The sequence below is a fragment of the Schistocerca nitens genome, chromosome 1 (assembly GCF_023898315.1).
Source record: "Schistocerca nitens isolate TAMUIC-IGC-003100 chromosome 1, iqSchNite1.1, whole genome shotgun sequence".
In the NCBI taxonomy this organism is placed as follows: domain Eukaryota; kingdom Metazoa; phylum Arthropoda; class Insecta; order Orthoptera; family Acrididae; genus Schistocerca; species Schistocerca nitens.
In genome coordinates, this window is record NC_064614.1 from 27,228,650 (window position 1) to 27,241,603 (window position 12,954).

Below are 12,954 nucleotides of genomic sequence, written 5' to 3' on the forward strand. Positions count from 1 at the left end.
ACCGAAGGAAGGCGAATGTAATCAGGATTTTCGGGAAAGAGATTAGAGCTAAAAGTAACATCGAAACTGGTGACCAGAAGTAAACTAAGGAAATCTAATATTTTGAAGGAAATCGATGCCCGAAGCATGGAGGACATAAAAAGGCATACTAGTGTATACAAAGAAGGATTCGTGGCCAAAAGAAGCCTACTACTTGTGGTATCAAGCGTCAGCCGTCGTATGAGGAAGAAACTTTTCAGAATATTTGTTGGGAGTACAGCATTGCATGATTTTCCATCACTGACTGTGGGAAAATTGTAAGTGTCGACAACAGCAGCGTCTGAGATGTGGTTCTTATAGAAAAATGTTGAAAAACAGTTGAACTTATAAAATAAGAAATGATGACTTTCTTTGCAGAATCAGTGAGGAGTGCAACATGCGAAAAGCAATGGCAAGAAAAAGGCACAGAATATTCTACGAATTCAAGAAATAGCTTCCTTCGGACTTTTAGTGGTTGAAAACTGTATGGGAAGACAAATATTGGAATATGTCGAACAAGTAATTGAGGACATTATATGCAAGAGATACTGTGATACGAAGATGTTGACAACGGAGAGGAATCACATCAGTTCAGTCAGAAGACTAATGATTCTTCCTCCCTCCACTCCAAATTGAATCTGCGCTTGTTCGTTACCTCTCCGCATAGTAACGACTAGTTTATAATACGCGTATTTGAATATTTTCTCTTTGGATGTGGGCATGGGTTTAGGAAACATCAATCATGCGAAACGCAAAGGCGCTATTCACATATAATGCCATCAGTGCTATGGATAGAATGAATAGAAAGTAGATCCGATGTTTCTTGGTTTTCGAGAAGCTTTTGATTCAATACCACATAGACAAATTCCAAGGAAATTACGTTAGTAGGTTTCCTTTATACTGAAAATTTTCTGTAAGCCAGGACGCAACAGTTTATCCTGAAACGAGATTAATATACATAAACGGAAGTAATATCAAATGTGCTTCAAGTGAGTGTAAGAAGAATGTTGCTGTTCTGGCATTTTCGTCGGTATCAACACTCTACTCTCTGATCCTGTTTATTAAACGCTTTTCCGTTAGGAGAAGTTCCATTACGTCGGTGTATATCCGCGTACAGGATGTGCTGGATGTTTGCATAAATGTAATTATGTTAAAAGCAGTTCGCTATTAAGACACCAAGATTCATGCAAAGTCAGTTTTAATAGAAGGCCCTTAAAGGCAATAAACACCCAGTCGACCATGAAAGCTTACGAACAGTATTTAGAAGTCATGAGTGGGTTTCGACATATTTTAAATGTTCATCATCAGACCTTTAGGTCTTCTATATTTATGTAGACGAAGTCAGGCGAAGAAGCTCCTACGCCTTGTTAGCGGTGTTGTGATGACAATTGTATGTGTTTTATGACTTATCGTTGATACTGCACGAGCATCAGCATAGATTGCGATGTCTGCCAAAAGTGTTTTGCATTATGCACAGCAGCGTACTTCATTCATAAATTTCATATGATAACAGTTACAGTTTACAGGCTACGAAGCAGATACCACGTGGTGCGAGGTGAAAAGTGGGAGAGTCAGCAGAGCGCGTCGAAAGACATAAGCAGTATCTAAATAAAATGGGCTGATCTATTTTCCAGTTATCGCCCATAGGATAGGACCTTTATTGTTTACAATATACGTAAATGACTTAGTTGACAACATCGGTAGCTCCGTGAGGCTATTTGCAGATGACACGGTTGTCTACAAGAAAGTAGCAACATCAGAAGACTCGTACGTACTCCAGGAAGACCTGCAGAGGATTAATGAATGGTGCGACAGCTGGCAGCTTTCCCTAAACGTAGATAAATGTAATATAATGCGCATACATAGGGGCAGAAATCCATTCCAGTACGATTATGCCATAGGTGGTAAATCATTGGAAGCGGTAACGACCGTAAAATACTTAGGAGTTACTATCCGGAGCGATCTGAAGTGGAATGATCACATAAAACAAATAGTGGGAAAAGCAGGCGCCAGGTTGAGATTCATAGGAAGAATTCTAAGAAAATGTGACTCATCGACGAAAGAAGTAGGTTACAAAACGCTTGTTCGTCCGATTCTTGAGTATTGCTCATCAGTATGGGACCCTTACTAGGTTGGATTAATAGAAGAGATAGACATGATCCAGCGAAAAGCAGCGCGATTCGTCATGGGGACATTTAGTCAGCGCGAGAGCGTTACGGAGATGCTGAACAAGCTCCAGTGGCGGACACTTCAAGAAAGGCGTTACGCAATACGGAGAGGTTTACTATCGAAATTACGAGAGAGCACATTCCGGGAAGAGATGGGCAACATATTACTACCGCCCACATATATCTCGCGTAATGATCACAACGAAAAGATCCGAGAAATTAGAGCAAATACGGAGACTTACAAGCAGTCGTTCTTCCCACGCACAATTCGTGAATGGAACAGGGAAGGGGGGATCAGATAGTGGTACAATAAGTACCCTCCGCCACACACCGTAAGGTGGCTCGCGGAGTATAGATGTAGATGTAGATGTAGAGGACAAATAAATTAGTTACATTGATGCACAGTGTCTTAAGGGATAATAAGAGGCAGCGTGTAACTCTTCTGCTGCCAAGAACTTCACTTATGACATACGTCATGAAGATACAATTAACAGGGGACATTAAATACGACTACCATTAAAGGGACGGAACAAGTACGCGAACGTTACGGTGATCTTACATAAATTCTCCCAAGTCTAAGGAGAATAAACTTTTATCTAGGTACTAATAGAACGGAAAATGGCAGATTTGCAGTTGTTATGTGTTCACCGATTTAATAACGCCAGGTAACTGTAAACAGCTAAATCCTGTTTGACGAGAGTTCTGGCCAACGTACAAAAAAAATAATAAAAAAATGGTTCAAATGGCCCTGAGCACAATGGGACTTAACATCTGAGGTCATCAGTCCCCTAGAACTTAGAACTACTTAAACCTAACTAAGCTAAGGACATCACACACATCCATGCCCGAGGCAAGATTCGAACCTGCGACCGTAGCGGTCTCGCGGTTCCAGACTGAAGCGCCTAGAACCGCTCGGCCAAACCGACCGGCTAAAAAAAGTTATATAAACAATAAAGCTGAATTCCACCAATAAAATTTCAGATGTGATTCAGTGATACTGTCTGAATGTTTTGGTAATAAGGTAAAGGAAAAATATAGGTGTATAGGAAGTACATGCGAAGACGCCATGGGAAACAGAAGAAATACTTCAGACGATCGATGAAAGAAGGAAGTACAAAAATTTTAAGGGAATTCAGGAATACAGAAGTACAAATCGCTGAAAAGTGAAATAAATTGCAAGTGAAGGAAGTTGAGACTATATGGCTGCAGGAAAAATGTGAAGAAATAGAAAAAGAGACGACTGTCGGAAAGACTGATTCAGCATACAGGAAACTCAATATAACATTTAGAGTGCAACGGGGAGTCCACTGTTAAATGCAGAAGACAGAGCGGAAACGTGGAAAGAATGCACTGAAGGCCTCTGTGAAGGGAAAGATTGGACTGTTGTGGTAGAAGAAGAAACAGGAGCCGATTTAGAAGAGATAGTGGATCCAGTATTACAATCAGAATTTAAAATAGCTTTGGAGGACTTAAGATCAAATAATGCATAAGGGATAGATGACTTTCCAGCAGAATTTCTATAGTCATTGGGGGAAATGGCAAAAAAAAACGACTTTTCACGTTGGTGTGTAGAATGTATGAGTCTGGCGACTTACCATTGGTCTTTCGGAAAAATATCACCCAGAAAGTTCCAAAGACTACAAGAGCTGGCAGGTGGGGAATTATTGCACAATCAGCTTAACGGCTCATGGATCCAAATTGCTGTCAAGAATAATATGCAGAAGAATGTAAATAAAATTGAGGATGTATTGTGTGGCGACCAGTTTGGCTTTAGGAAAGGTAAAGGCATCAGAGAGGCAATTCTGACGTTGAGGTTTATATGGAAGAAAGACTGAAGAAAAATCAAGACACGTTCATAGAATTCGTCGACTTGAAGAAAGCGTTTCACAATGTCAGATATTGTAAGACGTTCGATATTCTGAGGAAAATACGTGTAAGATGTAGGGAGAGAAGTGTAATATATAATACTTACAAACGACAATAGGGAATAATAGGAGTGGAAGACCAAGAAAGAAGTACTCGGATTACGAAGGGTGTAAGACACGGATGTAGTCTTTCGTTCCTAATGTTCAATCTGTACATCGAAGAAGCAATAATGGAAATAAAAGATGGGGTCGGAAGGATATCAATGGTACTATTCGTTGATAACATTGGTATCCTGAGTGAAAGTGCAGAAGATTTACATGATCTGCTGGATCGAATGAACAATGTACTGAGTACAGAATATGGATTGAGAGTAAAAAGAAGAAAGACTAAAGTAATGAGAAGTAGCAGAAGTGACAACAGCGAGAAACTTGGCATCAGGACTGATGACCACGAAGTAGATGAAGTTAAGGAATTCAGATACCTAGGCAGTGAAATAACCAAATGTGGACTGAGAAAGGAGGACATCAAAAGTAGACTAACAATGGCAAAAAGGGCATTCCTGGCCAAAAGAAGTCTACTAGTACCAAACATAGACCTTAACTTGAGGAAGAAATTTCTGAGAATGTACGTCCGGAGTACAGCATTGTATGGTAGTGAAACACGGACTGTGGGACAACCGGAACAGAAGACAATCCAAGCATTTCAGATGTGGTGCTAAAGTATTAGGTTCACTAATAAGGTAAGGAATGAGGAAGTTCTGCGCAAAATCGGAGAGCAAAGGTATTTGTGGAAGACACTGATAAGGAGAAGGGACAGGATGATAGGATATCTATTAAGAATCAGGACTGCCTTCCATACTACTAGAGGGAGTTGTAAAGGGCAAAAACCGTAGAGGGAGATGGGAATACATCCAGGAAAAAATTGAGCGCGTGCGTTGCAGATGCTACTCTGAGATGAAGAGGCTGGCACAGGAGAAGGATTTGTGGCGGGCCGCATAAAAGCAATCAGATAACGGAAGAAATACTAAAGAAGAATCAAGACACGTTCATAGAACTTATCGACCTGGACAAAGCGTTCGACAATCTAAAATGATGCAAAATGTTAGATATGCTGAGGAAAATAGGGGTGAGAGTAATATACGATATGTACAAGAGCCAAGAGCGAATAATGAGGGTGGACGACCAACAACGAAGTGCTCGGATTAAAAAGGGTTTAAGATAGCGATGTAATCTTTCGCATCTACTCTCGCATCTGTACATCGAAGAAGCAATGAAATGAATGGAAATAAAAGAAGGTTCAGGAGTGGAGCTAAAATTCAGTGTAGAAGGATGTCAATGATACGATTCGCTGATGACATTCCTATCTTGAGTAAAAGTGAAGAAGAATTACATGATCTGCTGGATGTAAAAATGGTTCAAATGGCTCTGAGCACTATGGGACTTAACTTATAGGGTCATCAGTATCCTAGAACTACTTAAATCTAACTAACCTAAGGACATCACACACATCCATGCCCGAGCCAGGATTCGAACCTGCGACCGTAGCGGTCGCGCGGTTCCAGACTGAAGCGCCTAGAACCGCTCGGCCACCCCGGCTGGCCATTAATTACATTATTGCATTGTAAGGAGCGACGTCTGACCACGGGTCCCATACGAAAACCACCGAAAATTTATCGGTGGAGGTTGGACTCACGCTGTACTATATCGGAAATCAGGTGGTTGTTTCTTGCCTGTTCAGTTTATCAAGTGTTTTGAGAGGTAAAATTTATCTGCAGTTAAAATCTCTTTCAAAGGAATACAGATGAAAGGAAAATCGAAATTAACAACTTCAGTGACGTACGATTTTTGCTTACACGAATGAACGACCCTAACATCAGTACTGTTAAAGCAAAATTCGATAGTCAGCAACAAAACGGGCGCTATCACTGCTGGAAGATGACCTTGGTTCGTAATATTCTGATTCGTTTATACACTGCGCAACAGAATTAGAGGACCACTTTATCAAAGCTCATAATTGTCTCCCACTGCTACGCAGCAGTTTGAAATTTGGCTCGAAGCTGCCTAAAGTCTTCCTCTGTAATGGTGCAAAAACGTAGCGTCCTGCGACGTTGCCCTCTATCTCGACAACGAATCAGGCAGCAAAGTGTTGACACATGTGAAAAAAGGCCTGACCTCATAAGCTGAAGTGTCATATACGGTGGGTTAATGATTTGACATTTGCACCAAAATTCATCACATTCTGCCCAACACCAAAGAGAACGTGTCACACGATGGGAAGGCCATCACATGCCCTTCACCCCTTCTTTTGACGCCTCTGTGATGGAGGTCAAAACGGCGATACCCAGTGTTGAAATCACGCGGTTTTGATGTGGATGACTTACACTAAACACTCAGACTCACTGGCGCTCCGATTCGACACGAAAAATTCTCAGCTGGTGGTATTAAATATGGGAATGGAACCACGCCTTAGCTTCGGGTGTTGTTTCCCATACATTTCGAGGTCAATTATGGAAGTTCGTAATGGGAAGGGCGGCAAGACGACGTACTTGGCAATCTTTGACACTGCTGACGCGCCTCGAACTTTTCAGCCCTTCTCTAAGGACACTGTGGAGCTGAATCCCCTTTTAACATCATCGCACCCTTTTGGGTCGAATACGATCACATCTTTTACTCTCGTTTACAAACTGAAACCATTTGACGAAATCTGAACGTCTTTCGATGCAGCAAAATGTGCTTATACATTTTCAGCCCTCCTGTTCCGCGCCTTCCAGCTGTGTGATCACCGGGTGTGTTTGTGTGTGTGTCGGGTAGGGGGGGGGAGGGGGGGGAGGGGGGGGGACAGTGCGATATTGACATATGCGCCAATAAAATGGCAAATGCTTCCTCTAGGACCCCCAGATCGACAGCAGCCTAGGAGGTTCCAACCCCCCTTTATTGTTGTTGTTGTTGTTGTGGTCTTCAGTTCTGAGACTGGTTTGATGCTGCTCTCCATGCTACCCTATCCTGTACAAGTTTCTTCATCTCCCAGTACCTACTGCAACCTACATCCTTCTGAATCTGTTTTGTGTATACATCTCTTGGTCTCCCTCTACGATTTTTACCCTCCACACTGCCCTCCAATGCTAAATTTGTGATCCCTTGATGCCCCAGAACATGTCCTACCAATCGGTCCCTTTTTCTCGTCAAGTTGTGCCACAAACTCCTCTTCTCCTCAGTTCTGTTCAATACCTCCTCATTAATTATGTGATCTACCCATCTAATCTTCAGCATTCTTCTGTAGCACCACATTTCGAAAGCTTCTATTCTCTTCCTGTCCAAACTATTTATCGTCCATGTTTCACTTCCATACATGGCTACATTCCATACAAATACTTTCAGAAACGACTTCCTGATACTTAAATCTATACTCAATGTTAACAAATTTCTCTTTTCAGGAACGCTTTCCTTGCCATTGCCAGTCTACATTTGATATCCTCTCTACTTCGACCATCATCAGTTATTTTGCTCCCAAATAGCAAAACTCCTTTACTACTTTAAGTGTCGCATTTCCTAATCTAATTCCCTCAGCATCACCCGACTTAATTCGACTACATTCCATTATCCTCGTTTTGCTTTTGTTGATGTTCATCTTATATCTCCTTTCAAGACAGTGTCCATTCCGTTCAACTGCTCTTCCAAGTCCTTTGCTGTCTCTGACAGAATTACAATGTCATCGGTGAACCTCAAAGTTTTTATTTCTTCTCCATGGACTTTAACACCTACTCCGAATTTTTCTTTTGTTTCCTTTACTGCTTGCTCAATATACAGATTGAATAACATTGGGGAGAGGCTACAACCCTGTCTCACTCCCTTCGCAACCACTGCTTCCATTTCATGTCCCTTGACTCTTATAACTGCCATCTGCTTTCTGTACAAATTGTAAATAGCCTTTCTCTCCCTGTATTTTACCCCTGCCAGCTTTAGAATTTGAAAGAGAGTATTCCAGTCAACATTGTCAAAAGCTTTCTCTAAGTCTACAAATGCTAGAAACGTAGGTTTGTCTTTCCTTAATCTTTCTGCTAAGATAAGTGGTTCTCTTTTCTCCAAAGGTCTCTTTAATTTTCCTGTAGGCAGTATCTATCTTCCCCCTAGTGAGATAAGCCTCTACATCCTTACATTTATCCTCTAGCCATCCCTGCTTAGCCATTTTGCACTTCCTGTCAGTCTCGGTTTTGAGACGTTTGTATTCCTTTTTGCCTGCTTCATTTACTGCGAATTTATGTTTCCTCCTTTCCTCAATTAAATTCAATATTTCTTCTGTTACCCAAGGATTTCTTCTAGCCCTCATCTTTTTACCTACCTGATCCTCTGCTGCCTTCACTACTCCATCGCTCAGAGCTACCCATTGTTCTTCTACTGTACTTCTTCCCCCCACTGCTGTTAATTGTTCCCTTATGCTCTCCCTGAAACTCTATACAACCTCTGGTTTAGTCAGTTTATCCAGGTCCCATCTCCTTAAATTCCCACCTTTTTGCAGTTTCTTCAATTTTAATATGCAGTTCATAACCAATAGATTGTGGTCAGAGTCCACATCTGCCCCTGGAAATGTCTTACAATTTAAAACCTGGTTCCTAAATCTCTGTCTTACCCCCCTTTATTGAGAATTTGAAACGTACCTGCGGTGAGGCAACGTTCGCAGTAGTTCTTGGCGCCTGTAGCCAGGCAACCATTCGACACCCCTCCGTTCCCAGATGTGTTTGGAGTGGTCGCTGGTTTAGTCCTAAAATTCCACATGACATGCATCCCACACACTAGAACAATTTTTTGATCTGGTCTCTACATCTCTTTAGAAAAGAAATCCGATTTATAGGATAACTGCAAACTACCAATATCATTGAATTAGCCTATAACTAGCCGCGCAGGGTAGCCGCATGGTCTAGAAGCGCCTTGTAACGGTTCGTGTGGCTACCTCCGTCGGACGTTCGAGTTCTTCCTCAGGCATAGGTGTGTGTGTGTGTGTGTGTTGTACTTAGCGTAAGCTAGTTTAAGTTAGGTTAAGTAATGTGTAGGCCTAGGAACTGATGACCTAATCAGTTTGGTCCCATAGTATCTTACCGCAAATTAATTAAAATAACAAATACATAAGCCATATACCTAAATATTTCTATGATGACTGACTCCATCTGTGACCCATTAATTTTACAGCCAAAGAATTTTGCAATTTGATGTCCACTACTTAAGATTTCTGCACATTTATAACTAGTGGTGAGCCTCAGTAGCGAGCAGATATTTTGCCAAGATATAACTGAATGTTCACAGTTTTTGTCTGCTAGTACATCCACACACTTGCCCGTTTTACTTTGGCCCGATCTGAGATTGCAGTTTATAACATGAACAATAATTACCCTACAACATTTTCCTGGAATACGTGGATCACATTTATGTGTCTGTGAGTGGCTCGCAACTGTGAATAATGTGCTGCGTTCTCTATGCAGTCCAATAGCAAATCTAACTATATATCTCATGCGAAGGTGTTTCCATGAAACACATCAGTACCCGAAAGGCACTTAAAACACACCTTTACCTAATTCACTCTGCAGAGACCTCAGCGCTTTCGCACGATAACGCAAAGCGAAATTCGAGTGCGGATATCACGTATGACACCGTAGAAATTGGATGTGAAGCCTTTACTCGTCCAGGGCACCAGCCGGACCTAGCTCCCACATACTCGGGCCACTACAAAGGAATCTCATCAGGGTCGTCGCTTTGAAGGTGCGGCGTCTCTGCGAAACTCCTGGGCTGACGAGAAGCGAAGAGGTTTTAAACGCGCTGGAGTGAATACGCCTGCACAAAGGGAAATAGAAACTATCGTAGACAGCGTATACCATTGTTTTATCATTTCTCAATTCAAAGTTTAGGCTAATTAGCGCATCATAGTCTTCTGCAATCACTCTTACCTGTAGACCTACATCTTTTCAAAGGTAGACTTCTGAGAGACAAACGAGTGAGACGAGCGCGTAAACGTTTCTTATGCGCCCTTCCTTTAGCATACGTTTAATTTCTTGCGCATGCCGTCATTTCCAACTCTGTCGTCTCTAGAGTATCTCTTATAGATCGGAGGAACTTACATACTCGTTATATCAATACGTACACCGACGTAGTGAGTCTATAAATTGAGGTTCATTTATTATAAGTTTTGGTTATTTAGTGAGTGGTTGCCAAATTCGTCCTTAAGCTGCAATGCACGTTGTTATTCCACATATTACAAAAACGGCACCGTTCATGCCAGTGTTGATGTGTGGTTCCAAATAAGCACTATTGATATGTTTATTTACGCGACACGTCTCCTGAGGCATTTTGCATAGAGAGACTGTGTATGTTTTTGATAATGTCTTTACAGTCGAAACTGGCCAGTAGCAGCAAATAAACGGAAAATTTTACAGTCCATGACGGACAATGTTTTATTTCAAGAAAAGGGGAGGGTATGAAGTCCAGTTAAATACTTCTACATCTACATCTACATCCATATTCCGCAAGCCACCTGACGGTGTGTGGCGGAGGGTACCTTGAGTACCTCTATCGTTTCTCCCTCCTATTCCAGTCTCGTATTGTTCGTGGAAAGAAAGATCGTCGGTATCCCTCTGTGTGGGCTCTAATCTCTCTGATTTTATCCTTATGGTTTCTTCACGAGATATACGTAGGAGGGAGCAATATACTGCTTGACTCCTCAGTGAAAGTATGTTGTCGAAAGTTCAACAAATTCCCGTACCGAGCTACTGAGCGTCTCTCCTGCAGAGTCTTCCACTGGAGTTTATCTGTCATCTCTGTAACGCTTTCGCGCTTACTGAATGATACTGTAACGAAGCGCGCTGCTCTCCTTTGGATCTTCTCTATCTGTTCTATCAACCCTATCTGCTACGGATCCCACACCGGTGAGCAGTATTCAAGCAGTGGGCGAACAAATGTACTGCAACCTAATTCCTTTGTTTTCGGACTGTATTTCCTTAGGATTCTTCCAATGAATCTCAGTGTGGCATCTGCTTTACGGACGATTAATTTTATATGATCATTCCATTTTAAATTACCCCTAATGCGTACTCCCAGATAATTTATGGAATTAACTGCTTCCAGTTGCCGACCTGCTAAATTGTAGCTAAATGATAAGGGATCTGTCTTTCTATGTATTCGCAGCACATTACACTTGTCTGCGTTGAGATTCAATTGCCATTCCCTGCACCATGCGTCAATTCGTTGCAGATCCTCCTGCATTTCAGTAAAATTTGCCATTGTTACAACCTCTCGATGTACCACAGCATAATCCGCAAAAAGCCTCAGTGAACTTCGGATATCATCCACAAGTTCTTTTATGTATATTGTGAATAGCAACGGTCCTACGACACTCCCCTGCGGCACACTTGAAATCACTATTACTTCAGAAGACTTCTCTCCATTGAGAATGAGATACTGCGTTCTGTTATCTAGGAACTCTTCAATCCAATCACACAATTGGTCTGATAGTCCATATGCTCTTACTTTGTTCATTAAACGACTGTGGGGAACTGTATCAAACACCTTGCGGAAATCAAGAAACACGGCATCTACCTGGGAGCCCGTGTCTACGGCCCTCTGAGTCTCGTGGACGAATAGCGCGAGCTGGGTTTCACACGATCATCTTTTACGAAACACATGCTGATTCCTAAATACTTAAATGTGATCTATCAATTGCAAACCTGTATTACGTGCATCTACAACATAAAGATCCTGTGGATAAACGAAATGGACATAAACATCAGTTTAAGTAAAAAAAAAAAAAAAGGAAAAAATTACCACCAACACACATTTGTAAATAGTGGAAGTTGTAAATGAGCTGGCAGGAGTCACTACAAACCTCCAGCAAAATATGTATAAATAAATAACTATCTTTGTATTATAGAGCATATATATACATATATAGGTAGTATGAATAGGCAAAACGTTTGATAGACTCGGTCCACATGCCCTTGCAGGCTCATCGATACCGATAGACTGCTGTGGTATGGTGTGGAGTGGCGTGGAGGTAACACGCCGCACTCCCGCCCCTTGTCGGTTTACGGAGCCTGGAGCCGCTACTGTTCGCTCACGCAGCTCCTCAACTGGCATCACGAAGCGGAGTGCACTGTGTTTCAGTCTTCACATCAAGAAAAATCCCTGGTACCACCCGAGAATCGAACCAGGGTCCTCCTCATGGCGGTTAGAAGCGCCGACCACTCAGCTATGCAGGCGGACCAAAACAAGTTTGAAAGACAAAAATAAAATAGGCAGTAGCACAACGTTGAATATTTTTCTTATGTATATGCGAAAGTATAATGAGAGGAGCAACTAACGAAAATTTACTGAAGAAATTTAAACATATGAAATTCATCTGTTGAAATGGCGAACGTAAAACGGGTTTCTGTTTTGGGATGTCGCCATCTTGAGTCTACGCACTATGAATAGCGAACTGGAGAGTTATCGAGCATGTAAGCTCCTGCCACTAGAGCAGTTACCGTCAGCCACATGGGCCACAATAAAATTTTAGCTTCGATACAGAAGCTGAATTAATCCTACATTCTTATAATCATTAATGTAGACAATGTACTGTTCTCAAAACAACTGATAATTTTGAAACGATTTGTGTATTCATAAAATTAGTAGCCCTAACATTGAAAAGAAAATTGACGATCTGTTTCATGATCAGTTTGGCTTTCGGAAAGGTAAGGGCACCAGGGAGGCTGTTCTGACGTTGCGATTGACGATGGGAGCGAGACTTAAAACAAATCAGCAAACGTTCGTAGCAATTCCCGATCTTGGAAAAAAAATTCGACATTGTAGAACGCTAGCAATGTTCGAAATTCTTAGGAAAATCGGAGTGAGCTGCAGTGTATGACAGGTAATATACGACGTGT